This window comes from Choloepus didactylus (genome assembly GCF_015220235.1).
Source record: "Choloepus didactylus isolate mChoDid1 chromosome 26 unlocalized genomic scaffold, mChoDid1.pri SUPER_26_unloc1, whole genome shotgun sequence".
NCBI lineage: Eukaryota > Metazoa > Chordata > Mammalia > Pilosa > Megalonychidae > Choloepus > Choloepus didactylus.
The window spans coordinates 3,147,556-3,163,287 of record NW_023637614.1 but is presented as its reverse complement, the minus strand read 5'-3'; the positions used below and the strand labels follow the sequence as shown (position 1 = coordinate 3,163,287).

At 35.6% G+C, this 15,732-nt stretch overlaps 1 pseudogene; it reads right to left on the bottom strand.

Moving 5' to 3' along the window:
• Window positions 1-3,392: 3,392 nt before the first annotated feature.
• Window positions 3,393-4,641, bottom strand: LOC119525720 (annotated as a pseudogene).
• Window positions 4,642-15,732: the final 11,091 nt, after the last annotated feature.

Sequence of the window (15,732 nt, the reverse complement as noted above, 5' to 3'; positions counted from 1 at the left end):
ACCCATCAAAATGTGGAATACCTTCAGGATTTAAAATAATGTTGATATCAAAGCTCTTATTTCCTATTTACTATGTCTAATGCCACCAATTCTAGTGAATGTAACAAAGGAATTAAAGCACTAATACTGTCTGTCTTCTTCTTTCTGTTGTCTCTCTCTCCTGTAGTGATGTGCCAAAATTGTCTCTGCTCAGTGGAGATGTTGCCTTGTTTACATGCTCTCACATATGCAGTGTGCTATCTTTAAACAATGATAATTTCAGTTACAGAATAACATGTATTAATACCACTGAGGGAGTCTTTGACTTATTTTTTACCTTGAATATATTATAAAATGATAAAGATGCTACAGGCAGTCCTTGCTTTGCACTCCACTCTTAACCAAAACATATGCATACTCATACAGCATCCTCATTTTGCATGTTTCCTTGGTAACCAAATATAGGAAACACCTCTGAGACTTCAGACTGACAAATTCTATGTATAGAACTAGGAGAATGCTGTAGGGTGTCAGGAATACTTTACTCTGTTATTTGGACTTAGTTTTATGAATGGGTCTTATTCAATCTCTCTTTCTTCAGTTTGTCACCTTTCAATATTATCTATCTTCTTTATCCTCACCAATTCTCTTCTGTTGAAATACAACAAACACCATAGTGTCAATCACATTAAAAGAACACTCTGTTTTGGAGAAGTAGGATGGATAATTATTGCCAGTGTTTGCTTATTCTGAAAAAAATGAAGTCTGTTTTTATTCAGTTTATTTTTTACTGCAGGGAAAATCAGAACACTTGAGCATGTTAGAAGTTTACTCTGTGGAAAAACAAAATGTAGGTTATGGACTACAGGACTCTGCCTAAGTATGTCTGGGAAGTACAAATTAAACTGCAAGACATTGAAGAACGCAAAATTATGTGACCAAAAAATTTTACCTGAACCTTTCCTTTTGTGGAAGATTAGTCAAATTTGAAGCTCAATGATGAGACAAGAATGTCTCGTGTGTGTGTATATATATATATATATATACACACACACACACATATATGTATAATCTCCCCTTTCATTTATGTAAATAGGAGACATGTATTATAAATCTTTATTTCAGATATGGAAAGGGAAGAACAAAGGTATACCATGTTTATATGTATATAGGAACACACTATATATTATATATTCATACTTATTGATATAAGTATTTCCTATGTGCCAAAATTTTAAATTCTTATGATGTTTTTTCTGTTCTACTTATTCTCACTGTAAAATTTAACATCTAAGAATTTGAAATTATCAAAACCACTATGGAAACTTAAAGTGATTGCTGAAACATTTAACACTAATAGTCATATCATTAATAAACATGTAGTCAAGTTCTTAAATCCCTATATCTGTTTTATGGTGTCTTTACTGTTATTAGCCCTCATTTAGAGGTGAAAGAAAGCTTAGGGCATTTAAGTAATTTGTCCAAGGCAACAGTTAGAAAGCACAGCCAAGATATGAAGGCCAGCTATTGATTCCAGACTTCTAGGCCATATTCATCATTTTGACCTTCATAACTTAGTGTGAGTGAAAAGTATAAAGGTAAATAATGTGATTAAGAAAAAAATATGCATATATACATACACACTAATTCTTAATCTTCTAAGTGATATATTGTAAAATCATCAGATTGGACTAGCTTTATAAAATAGAATAATCATTTCACAACTTGAGGTTTGGCCAAAACTCAGGTAGGAATGTTTCCTAGGAGGACTTACTGCTTACTTTGAAATTATCAAACTGTATTTTATTGATGGTGTTTTTCCATAAACTGAGTTTCTTGGAGACAAAAGACATATTTAATACAATGGCCCCAGTTTGTGGCATTGGGTATGCCTTCACTAAAGTTTGTAGGGACATAATGGTGGTAGAGAAAACTTCCAATGTTCTCTCTAGTAAGCATGAAATAAGAATCATGCCAAGGTTGTGGGTAAATGTTTGTCAGCCAGCTTTTCTCTATGGGGATCTGCATGGAAACATGAACTGCAAAGTTTTTACTGTTCATGTTCCACTCTACATGAGCTAAAAGTAGACAGAGTCAGTTAGCAGCAAGGAGAAGATGTATAAGTGCAGAATACTTTGGTTCCCTTCAGGGCTTCTCACCCTAGCTCCATTTCACCCCTGAGGTCTGGGAGCATCTGCCTTTTAATTTGCTGAGACAGGCTGTTAGTCTTAAATTATATCCAGGATTTTGCTTAATTTAGGTGGGTATAAATACTTAATTACCTGTCCAATTATTTAGTAATAATATGCATGCATTATTGGCTTGCTTGACTTAAGGTATTTAGTGTTCTTTCCTTATTATGTGCTTCATGAGGTTACAGTGAGTTGTATTTTTGATAATAGGTAAAATGACAAATGTGGTACCTGAGGCACAGGGAATACTCAGCAATTAAATCTTACTTTTAGGAGACAAAATATGTCTGCAGTTTAAGAACATGAGCTCTATTTCAGATAGGCAGAACTTCACTAGTCTCTAGATATGCACCATTGAACAATTTATCCAAATGACTAGAGTTCTCATCTACTAAATTGGCATAATGTATCAGGACCAGAAGAAGTAGTGTGAAATAATGTCTGCAAAGTACAGCTTTAAATTATTCAGCCAAAATTAATATATACCATATTATATAAGAATTGAAAGGCAGGAATCTTTCATTGTTTTCAATGTTAGAAATAGTGATCACAATTCCAAAGGTCACTAAGGGAAATTAATTTACTTAGTCATAAAATCACCCCATGAAGAGAAATTAGAGCACTTTAAAAAGGGGAAACATACATTTAATACATGCTTATGTTAATGGATGCCTTCCCCCTGCTTCTTTATGGTTTCTTCTACTCTATATTCCAGGTAATTGTCCAACTCTGCCTCCTTCTTCACTGCTTCAGGTGATACTTTGGGTGCATTTGGAAAACAGATCAATATCCAACTCCTGTTGTCTCTTCTTCCCTGGAGCAGCAATGAGAGGGCAGGTCCCTGGATGGCTGAGGTGGCAGTGGCTGTGGAGGGGACAATAAGGGGTCACTGCAATGGCAGCTGCCTGGGTGAGGCCTAGGAGGGGCCAGAAGAGGGGAGGAGCAAGCTGCATCCAGATCCCTGGCTCTCTCAGCACCTTCATGGCTCGGATCATCCCAGCATTGGAACAGGAGGCAGAGAACGGTCCCAGAGTTGGGAGACAAGGATTCATCATTTTTGCTCCCCACCTGCCTGGCATCCCCCTCAACTCCCCTCCTGAACCACCTATTCCCTAGATGCAGCCACCCAGTCTCCCTCAGCTCCCAGCCAGGCCTGCACCAAGACCACTGGCTAGTTGATTCTTTGTTTCTTTTTTTTTTTTTTTTTTTTTTTTGGCTACTTCATGTCTTTGATGAATTTGCTGTGATCCAGGGGTGCTCAAGTACTTGTTTCAGAGTTGGCCTTTGGGTTGGATTATGCTTCAACAGTCTTGAAATGAGGTCCCTGGCTCCCTCTGTAGCAAAGTCAGGGAATGTGAATTCAACCCTTGATATCCTGTTGTAAGTCTCTTGGTATGTATTTGCTTCAAAAGGTGGTTTCCCAACTAAAAATTCATAGCAAAGAACTCCAAGTCTCCAGAGATCCATCTTCTCATCATGCATTTCGCCTTCAGTCAACTCAGGAGGCAAGTAGTCAAGGGTTCCACAGAGAGTGGCTGTCCTGGAGGATGGAGCCTGTACCAACCACCCAAAGTCTGCAGTATTAAGCTCTCCAACTGACCTGAGGAGCAGGTTCTCTGGCTTGCTGTCTCTATGAGTAACTTTCTTTGAATGACAGTAAAACAGTGCATCTGCCAATTCTGGGATATAAGTAGTTCTCTGTTCAACAAACTTGGAAGGTGTCTGAAGTTCTCTATAGACTGCTCAAAGGGGTACATATTCTAGAATTAGTTAAACTCTGGTGAGATCATTGAAATAACCATAGAGTCTGAGAATATTAGGATGCCTAAGATGGGACTGTATTTCTACTTCTCTTCTCACCTGGTGCTCAACTCCTGCTTTTTTCAGCTGAGCTTTAAATAATACTTTATGAGCCAGGATAAATTTGCTTTGTCTTTCTCTTATCAAATAAACATTACCAGATTTTCCTTTAGCCAGCAGGTGGCCAATTTCAAAATACTCCAAAGCCCGTTGCCTTTTTTTTATTTTTCTTTTTTTCTGTTTTGATTCAAGTTCTTTTCCAGGATTGTTTCCAGATGCTGTTGGCTGGGATGGCTTACTCTTTTGGGTGTTATTCAGACACAATGAGGTACAGGGGTTGTCTGTAATTGCTTCTGCTTCTGAATCTGAACTGCTTTATGGTTGGAGATGAGCTTTTGTGTTTCTGTAGGAATGTGCTGGGAGGTATTTGAAGGACACAAGACCCACTGCACCTGGCCACTACTTGCAGATATCAGATTCTGAGAAGGCAACTGTGGGGTCACCAGAACATGTTTTGGACCATCACTGAGGGGAATTGTTCTCTTAATGGGTCTTGAATTGCAGTTTTCTTTAGATTTGTCCATTTTGTCCATCCACCACTGCCTCTAACCCAGGGTACCAAGTAATCCCCAGAGTTCAGGCATTAGTGTCTCATTAGTAACATGGAGAATTTTCCTAATAGGGTGGACTTACATATTGTATGGTAAATAATGTATTAAAAACTCATATAACATATTATGAGCTTAACACGAAATTACTAAGGGAAATGACAAAGACCCAACTAATTTGAAGACATTTGTAAAGAACCACTTTAAAATGAATGAAGTTCATCACTTACTCTTAAAGGAAGTTTTCAATGATAAAAGCAAGGCTTACTTACAGCACATTTTGATGTTAAGGAAAGGCAACTTGGTATAAACAATGTGATTACTGACCACCAGATATATGCATGGCCTGTTTTTTTTTTTTTTTTTTTTTTTTTTGGTACAGGAATAAGAGTTAGTTACTGTTTACACAAGTTTTGAGGTGAAGAAAAGGGAAAATCTGTCCCAACTTTTTTTCTGACTGCCTATTTTTTTCGCTGAGTGTCCTAGAAATTAATAATTACTTTACACAAAACCTTATGCAAAGTGATGTGAAGTCCTTTTTACTTTTGATTGTAGAAGTAAGAACTTCTATGAAACACTGATTTTCTACCCCTTTTCATGAAAATCTTTGGCACAGAATGTCAAGAGAAGTCTGTCTAGCCAGTAAAGTCCAGCAGAAGACTAGCCTCTCAGAAGCTGATGTTACTGTAGCTGTTTTTCCAATTGCCAAAGAATGACAGACATTGTAGGAGATTGAAAAGGTTACCTCTGCAAGAGTTCCACTTATATTAGTTCAATGATCACTAACCTACAGCTACAGAGACTCAGTCCCAGCACACACAATTGACCATGCTAGCTAAGGCAGTGGGCTGGTGCTTCTATCCCATGTTAATTTTCTGCTAGAACACAAATCCAGAGAACCATGGCTGCTGAAAAAACTTGGATTTGTATGTGGTATTCAAAAGCTTTCTTTTCCTCTGATACCATTAATTTGCAATATAAGCATCAATTTTTGTCATTACAATATATCCATATATTACATAAAAACATACTTAAGAGCTCATTTAAAATAACTGTATTAATATGGATATATGGGTAAATGCAGAATGCAGAATGCAATGCTGGCACAATCATCCATTATGTTTCCCTAGAATTTTTCAATGTGCATAATACAAAACTTATTTTTAAAACTTTGTGATACCTAGAACAATATAGATTTGCTTATGGAGATTACTTCTGGGTCAAACTGCTTGGGTACAAAATCCAGTTATCATTGGGTAAGTTGCTTAACCTCTTAGTAACCTCAGTTTACACATCTGTAAAATGAGCCTAAGACTTAGGTCAGAGGTGATTAACAGCCAGTACAGCCAACCAGCTCAGGTGCCACTCTCAACAGTTCCAGGTACTACTGGGCCAGGGGTTAACATTTGAGTGTTAGAATATGCAGAGATAAAGAGAGGGCCAGGGAGAGGTTCATATGGCCAGGGTGGAAAAGGAACACAGAAAAACTGCAAGATATTAGTCTGAGGTATTAGGGCACTGGGGCAGACTAGTGAAATATTGGTTTTGTGTGAATTTTACTTTTTTAACTTTATCAAAATATTGAACAATAAGAAACATTTCAAACAAAACCAAAACAAAGGATTAAGAAAAACAAATAATCTAAAATAATTACATTGCTTCCAACATGTTCCTAAGTTAATATACTTTTTGCTTTATATAGTGCCTGACATGCCAATTCTCAAATGTTTTATATTTATATACCCAAAATTTTGAAGTTTGAAGTGAAGACTTGGTAGCCTGAAATTTATATTGGAGAACCAAAGTTGTCTTCTGGTGTGTTTAAAGACCCTAGCAATTTACAGGATATTTAGACTTCATTTGGTTAATTAGAACAAATTGCAAGATTGAAAAACTCCTTCTAAAAAGGTGGGTTGGAGACATGGCCAATGAATAAGAGAGGTTTTTCAATAAAAGAAGTTGCTGTAACTGAAAATTTGCATACAGACAAGACCCCCAGATACTATTAGGTTTGTGACAATGTCTTAAGTACTTGTATTTAGAATATTATTCAGTCTGACAATTTATGAAGTTTAATGCCTGTTCTCTTTCCATTTATTTATTCAAAGATCAAAAGTAATACAATATTTTGTGGAAAGGCATTCTGAAATTACACAGACTTGGGTAATTCCTGTTCTACACATTCACTAAATACATGAGATAAAACTTAAGTTCTATGAACCCCTAAGAAATGACATGCACACATAAATGATAAGGCATTTAATACCCAATTCCTGAGTTTTGGTATATCTGATATTCCTCCAAAAATATTCCTGTGCCTTTCAATTACTTAATAGAAAGTCTAGGAAGGGTAGACAAACTTCACAATAAATTTTGTAGATATTACAGAAGAATATGAGGATTTTTTGTTACCCTTTAGTGAAGCAATAATTTTATGCATATTTAGCAATTTTTTAACCACAAATATACAGTAATACTGAAAAGACAGTCTCTCTGTGCCTTATGTCTCCTGAACACATATGAACATATCTCATTTCCAACAATCTGACAACCTAACTTTAATGCATAGTGTTGTCCTCTCACTTTCTCCCCATCCATCCTGATTATTTTTTTTCTGTACCTACTACCCTACTGTAAATCTGTTTGAAATGCCTAATGTGGCTATTGTTTCTGCACTGAACCTTCACTGATACAGAAGCCTTTGTAAACAAATGTCTCTGAGCAGAACAAGAAAGTAAATCTATGGATGTTTAGCTACCAAATTTGGAAATAAATTATTTTTGCCCTGTAAATTTGGATTTATCCCTAGGAACAAGCTAATCTTGATTAAATCTAAGTAATCACTTCTAAATTTAGTTTTTAAGCTTTTAGTGTAACTCCAACATGCAGCTATTACATAATGAAAGTATGTTTGCTTTTGCTGCACAACAAATTACCACAAATGTGGCAGTTTAAACAAATGCACATGTTTTGCAGTTAAAATGTCTACTGATTAGCTGGACAGTAGATATGAGGCTAGGCATCTTGGGGCACATCTTAGAATTCTGCCTAATGAAGTTCACATGATCTAGACACTAGTGACACTTTATGACTAACTGTTGAATTATACTCCCACTCCACACATTATTCAATGGCTAATTAAAGTAGAATAAATTCAAGTGATCTAACACACATGCATGACTTATATCTGTGAATATTGGAAGCTTTCCGTGATCCCTGTTCATATTCATAATTTTCTGTGGGTCTTCCCTTTTCAGAGACAACCTGGAGGTTTCTTTTAGGTCAACAATAATAATAATTTTGGGCACATGTATGAAATTGCCTAGTTGGCTGGCCAACAATATGTCTTCATGATACTCATGTTTCTGGAATGGTGTTAATCAGAGAGGGTAAAAAGAGATGCAATGTTCCTGTGTAATTATGGTAAAATTAGGTTTTAATAACTCATACCACTTCATATATAGAAGTATGTATTTAACATATGCAATATTTTAAATTAAATATTTGAGACATACCAATTCACTAGAGAATTTTCAAATAAGTATCTGGTCCCTATTATATGTTCTAGCCTGATGTATTACACTATTTCCACTCTAGAATTAGAACATATGTAACTTAGGCTTTGACAATTAGTTAGGTGAACCTGGACCATTATGAACTTTATGTTTTGAGTTTCAAATTCTTCTTGTGATAAAATATGATTCTGGTAACTGACCTAAAAGTTACTTGTTTTTCAGAGTAAATGAGATAATTACATAAAAATCTCTTCCTCCTATACCTCATCTCATCTGTCTTGCTAGCTCTGATTAGCCATAATTCAGCAGTCAGATTGGGCATCAACTCTTTGGAAAAACTATCATGGCATTACATCACCTCATCCTTCCTTAGATGGCATTAGTTGTTCTCACTTTTTTACCTCCTGTCAATCTCCTATTATAGCACTATTGCTGTATTTCACTTCTTGCTCTGTCCCTAGCACATAGAGGAATGGCTGGTCCAATAAAAATGGTACTTACATATTTTTAATTTTGATAGTTGGTCTAGTAAGTTCATATGCATTCTTTTTTTAATTAAATTCAGTTTTATTGAAATACATTCACACACCATACAATCATCCATGCTGTACAATCCACTGTCCACAGTATGATAACATAGTTATGCGTTCATCACCACAATCTATCTCTGAACATTTTCCTTACATCAGAAAGAACCAGAAAAAGAATAAAAAACAAAAGTGAAAAAAGAACACCCAAATCATCCCCCCATCCCACCCCATTTGTCCTTTAGTTTTTATCCCCATTTTTCTACTCATCCATACACTAGATAAAGGGGGTGTGATCCACAAGGTCTTCACAATCACACTGTCACCCCTTGTAATCTACATTCTTATATAATTGTCTTCAGGAGTCCAGGCTGCTGGGTTGGAGTTTGGTAGTTTCAGGTATTTACTTCTAGCTATTCCAATACATTAAAGCCTAAGAGGTGTTATCTATATAGTGCATAAGAATGTCCACAAGAGTCACCTCTCGACTCCATTTGAAATCTCTCAGCCACTGAAACTATTTTGTCTCATTTTGCATCCCCTTTTTGGTCAAGAAGATACTCTCAGTCCCATGATACTGGGTCCACATTCATCCCCGGGAGTCATATTCTGCATTGCCAGGGAGATTTACACCCCTGGGAGTCGGGTCCCATGTAGGGGGAGGGCAGTGAGTTCACCTATCGAGATGGCTCAGTTAGAGACAGAGAGGGCCACATCTGAGCAACAAAGAGGTACTCAGAGGGAGACTCTTAGGCACCATTACATGCAAGTTTAGACTCTCCTTTGTGGTAATGAGCTTCATAAGGGCAAGTGCCATGCTCGAGGGCTCAGCACATCAAACCGCCAGTCCCAATGTTTGTGACAACATCAACACCAGTCCAGGTGAGGATGTCCAACACATCCGCACCTTCCCCCATATCCTCGGGGCTGGGGAGGGGGAGGCTGTAAATATATTTTTTTATTATGTGCCCAAATTACTCTGGGATGTGTCACTATTTCCCTCCAGCCTATATTAACCCACCGTATCTCACTTCCTATTCAAAGTTCCATGCAATTGTGGTGTTTGTACAAATTGACTGTAGAGTTGTACCGTTTAGAAAATTTAGATCCTGTACCAAATAGATATCTATTCCCTTGGTCTCATATGGAAGTTGAAGTTTTAAAACACAATCAGTTTCAATCTTTACCCTTTGGCCTGGCTTGCCCTGGTCTTAACCAGACCTGCTTCATTCATATCACTAATTGAAGTCTGGGCTCTTTTTCAGCTTTTTTTTTTTTTGGCAGTGGCTGTATGCACTAATACTGACATTCATATCTGCCAAGCTCTAGCTCTGAGTTTCAGGTGTCTCAGAGATATGCATTGTTCCAGAGACCCATCAGGTTATACACTAGGGGATCAGCATCTCAAAGTTTAGAGATAGGCATTACAATTCAGGGATAGAGTTAACTGCTGTAAGAGCTTACAATATAGGGACTATTGCAATTATTATGTCCACATTAGGCTATGTTCTAAGATTCAATTCTGAGTTTACACATTGTAGTTAGTCCGTATTGGTGAGGCATCATCTCTCTCACCATGTTTTCTCCAACACTTTTACTCCTATATATATATTTTCCTACAATTTTATAGAGTTTTATTCACATACCATACATTTATCCACAGTGTACAATCAGTTGTTCATGGTATCATCATAAAGTTGTACATTTATCACCACAATCAGCACTTGAACATATTGATTACTACAAGAAAAATTGCTTTTTTTAACAATAAGAAAGAAATGATAAAAAGAAAAATAACATGTCTTACAATACAATATACTAGTAAGGACAGCAAATAACAACCGCTAACCAAGAATCCCATATTACTTCCCCTATATCCCCCTCTCATATACATTTAGCATTGACATATTGCCTTTGTTACATTTAATGGAGGTATATTACAATATTACTGTTGACCATAGACTCCAGTTTCCTTTGATTATGTTTTTTCCTGAATACCATCCCCTTTTCAAATTTCTACATGGTTGACATTCATTTGCTTTCCCACATGCAAAAACATTTTATATTTGTATATTTAGTAACAGTCATTGGCCACTCCAGTTTTTGCCACGTTATACAGTCTCAGTCTTTATCATCTATCTTTACCTCTGGTGTCATACATTCTCCTATCCCACCTCTTTCAGCTTTACTCACCAGACATCTTTTTCAGTGTACTTACAATACCGTGCTAACAATCACAGAGTATTATGCTATCTATTCTGGATCTATGCAATCAATCCTAAACATTCTGTAGTCCTTCAGCATCAAATGGCTGATCTCTGCCCTCTTTCTATCTCCTGGTCACCTGTGTTGTCAGCTTTTAACTCCCAAAGTTTGTTCATTAATGTCTGTTCATATTAGTGAGACCATACAGAATCTGTCCTTTTGTTTCTGGCTACTTCACTCAACATAATGTCCTCAAGGTTCATCCACATTATTACATGATCCATGTCTTTGTTCTGTCTTACAGCTGCATAATATTCCATCATGTGTATATACCACAGTTTGTTATCCACTCGTCCTTTGATGGACATTTGGGCTGTTCCCATCTCTTGGCAATTGTGAATAATGCTGCAATAAACATCGGTTTACAAATGTCTGTTTATGTCTTAAGTTTCAGTTCCTCTGAGTATATACCTAGCAATGGAATAGCTGGTCGGAAAATCTATATTTAGCTTCCTGAGGACCTCCATACTGTCTTCCAAGTGGTTGCACCATTCTACATTCCCACCAACAATGAATAAGTGTGCCTCTTTCTCCACATCCTCTCCAGCACTTGTCATTTTCTGTTTTTGGATAATGACAATTCTGGTAGGTGTGAGATGATATCTCATTGTGGTTTTGATTTGCATTTCCTTAATAGCCAGTGAAGTTGAGCATTTTTCATATGCTTTTGAGCCATTTGTATTTCCTCTTCAGAAAAATGTCTGTTCATGTCTTTTGCCCATTTTTTAATTGGATTGTTTGTCTTTCTGTTATTGAGATGCAGGATTCCTTTATATATTGGGATATCAAACCCTTATCTGATATGTGGTTTCCAAATATCATCCCCCATTGTGTAGGATTTTTGTGTCTATATTCATTAAAGGAATTGGTCCTGTAATTTTCTTTTTTTGTAGTATCTTTGGTCTGGTTTTGGTATTAGGGTGATGTTGGCTTCGTAGAAAGTGTTAGGTAGCTTTCCCTCTTCTTCAATTTTTTGAAGAGTTTGAGCAGGATTGGTACTAATTCATTCTTGCATGCTTGGTAGAATTCACATGGGAAACCATCTGGTCCTGGCTTTTCCTTTTTGGGAGCTTTTTGATGACTGACTCAATCTCTTTACCTTGTGATTGGTTTTGCTGAGGTCATCTATTTCTTCTTGAGTTAATGTTGGTTGTTTATGCTTCTCTAGGAAGTTGTCCATTTCATCTAAGTTGTCTAGTTTCATTAGCATATAGTTGCTCATAGTGTCTTCTCATTATCTCCTTAATTTCTGCAGGATCAGTAGTTATATTTCCTTTCCCATTTCTGATTGCATTTATTTGCATCTGCTCTCTCTCTCTCTCTCTTTTTTTTTTTTTTTTTTTTTTGTTAGCCTAGCCAGTGGTCCATTGATTTTATTGATTTTCTCAAAGAACCAACATCTGGTTTTGTTGATTCTCTCTATTGTTTTCCTGTTCTCAATTGCATTTATTTCTGCTCTAATCTTTGTTATTTCTTCCCTTCTGCTTGCTTTTGGGGTTAGTTTGCTGTTCTTTCTCTAATTCTTCCAGGTGAGCAGTTAACTCTTCAGTTTTTGCTCTCTCTTTTCTTTTAATATAGGCATTTAGGGCAATAAATTTCCCTCTCAGCACTGCCTTTGCTGCATCCCATAAGTTTTGATAAGTTGTGTTTTCATTGTCATTTGCCTTGAGGTATTTACTAATTTCTCTTGTAATTTCTTCCTTTACCCACTGGTTTTCTAAGAGGGTGTTGTTTAGCCTACATATGTTTTTGAATTTTATGACCTTCTGCCTTTTATTTGTTTCCAACTTCATTCCATTGTGGTCTGAGAAAGTGTTGTGTATAATATCATTATTTTTAAATTTGTTGAGACTTGCTTTGTGACCCAACATGTGGTCTATCCTAGAGAATGTTCCATGAGCACTTGAGAAAAAAGTGTATCCTGCTGTTGTTGGATGTAGTGTTCTATAAATGTCTGTCAAGTCTAGTTCATTTATCATACAATTCAATATCTCTGTTTCTTTAGTGATCCTCTGTGCAGATGTTCCATCCATTGATGAGAGTGCTGTATTGAAGTCTCCAACTATTATTGTAGAGGTATCTATTTCTCCTTTCAGTGATTGCAGTGTTTGCCTCATGAATTTTGGGGCATTCTGGCTTGGTGCATAAATATTTATGTTTGTTATGTTTTCTTGATGAATTGACCCTTTTATTAATGTATATATATTAATACATAGTGTCCTTCTTTGTCTCTTTAATTGTTCACCTTTGAAGTCTAACTTGTCTGATATTAATATAGCTACTCCCACTTTTTTCTGGTTGTTGTTTGCATGAAATATCTTTTTCCAACTTTTCACTTTCAGTCTATTCATATGCATTCTTAAAGACTAGGGAATCTCAGGTTTGGTCAGGTAACTTTTCTGAATTCCCCTCTTGAATTTTAATACTGTGGGCCCATAGAATTTCTATAGCTGTTTACTAATAAACTCACTTAATAAAATTTATGTAGTATATCTACAATGACACACATTTATTATGTTTAAAAAATTTAGTATGGCTTGAGCTTAGCATAGTGCCCAGCAAATGACTAGATACTTATGAATGTCTTCAAAAATGTTCCTCCCAAATTCTGAGATCCTAATTTGATATTTAAATTGACTTTGTACTTGATGTTAATTTGGATTTGGTAATACCACATATACAGGAAAGACTTAGGTACAAATATATAATTCTATTTCCTAAAACTGCCTGAAAATCTATAGCTAATATAGGTGGATATGTTACAGATCTTGGAAGAATTGAACCAGAGCTGAACCTTGGAGAATGTAAGCCATTAGATAAACACTAAGGAGAATGCATTTCTGGAAGGCATTCTAAAGTGTACATAAGCTTGAAGACTGTAAAAATTAAAAACTGCTACATATATAAACAATATGTAGATAACATTGGTTGGCATAATTGCTATTAATCTGTTATTCTACTCCAGTATATTGGTGAATAATAGTTTTGAATGAATCCAAAGTGAAACCATATTTCTCAAATAATACATAGTCAATACATTAAATACTATATAATTCCAAATTCTAACTGCTAATATCCATATAACTCTTCTGATTAATATCAATACAAGTGCAGATTTATCAACATATACATCAGTTCATTTTATTTTCAATCTTTAAGCAGTGCACAATTTGCATGTGTGAAACATTTCTAAGTATAACTCATGGGAGCAATCTTATTCTAGGATCCTCCATGGAAAACTATCGTTATTATACGTAACATGAAAATGGCCTAGGTTCTCAGGGTTTCTCAATTACAGTTACATATACATTGGATTTCAGCTTAAAATCTTTGGCAACCTTTATTGCCACTGCTTACAGATACATTGTTGTTTGAATGAATGAAATTTTTTTCAGTAATAATTACTGTGAATGGAAAAGATAGTTCCATAAAGAGTTGGCTTAAATTTCTATTCTAGTTTAGAAAAGACATTATCAAACAAACATTTTTAATGTATATCATTTGTATTAATATCTTCACATAAAAGATACCACCTTCATTTCAAGTGATTGTTTTTTGTCTTGATTTTTCTACTATCATGAACAAGAAAATGATATTCTGTTTGGCAATCTGTTACTTGGGTTTATTTCCTAATTCTGTTCTCCTTGAGCTTGTAAGAGGAGAATAGGGTTGAGAGTAAACAGTTTGCAAAACTGCAAATGGCATGAAATTTGTCCCAAAATAATGACCATTTAAAGAATGACTTCTATACAGTGATAAATTTCTTCAGTTATATGGTGTACAGATAGAAGGAGTTTAATCTAAGAGGAAAACAACAATGTATATTCACATATTCATAAGAGGTGTCTATTAGATTTAAATAAAACTCACACTATATAATTTATATCCTGTGCATAAGTTTTTCAAAACATTTTCTTGTACTTTTATTTTTCAGTTCTATGAATAACTAAGTAATAACCACCAATTAGTCCCCTGTAAAATTTCCTACTCACAGGTAATGGACAATATGCCCCAGGAGTAATTCTATTTCCTTGATTGCATTTTTTGATCTTAAGGTCATTAACTAGGTCAAGGATCTAAGTAAAATTGATTGCAATTTAGTCAATAGAACTACATTTCATGGAACAAATAGTATTCTGTTGGTGTCAAAGCTCACTAAACTCTATCCAGAATTAGTTTGGACATAAATCTAGAAATACTGTCAAAGGACTTAGGAAAGACACAATTTTCTGAAATAGGTAAAAGCCCTGGAATTCCCTAGTTTAACAGAAAAAGGCTGTGCACAATAGAATGAAATGGTGTTTAAATGCAGTGTGCTACCAATATTCAGACAAGTATAATAGAGATATGCATTGCAGCCTGTTTTATTTGCTATGATGGTTTTACCACAAACTCGGCCATACCTATTAAGCCTTCTCTTAAATATGAATGTCATGTTAAAAAAGTAAAGTCTGAAGTGCAAATTCCTCTCCATTTCAGGTAAAAATATTAAACTTAATTTATCAAAATTTTATAGGTAAAATATAATATAGAGCATAAGTGGAATTTTTGGCATGCTTTTCAAATAAGATGAAAAAACACAATCCTGACTGTAGAATTCAGGGCCAACACACTCACTCAGTGCCATATGAGCTCTTCATCCCTGTACTGCAGAGCCCTCTTATCCCCAGTGGCACAGGTTTGTGTTTTGGAGATGTGTCCCATAATAAAAATAGTTTATATTTAACTGACCTCTTTTAACAGTTCTGTATCTTTGCTGATTAAACAATGGATTAAATTTCAAAAGTCATCACTTTTATGTGGACAAATGAAAATCCTTGGGTCCAGTTGCTAAAAATTTCTGAGA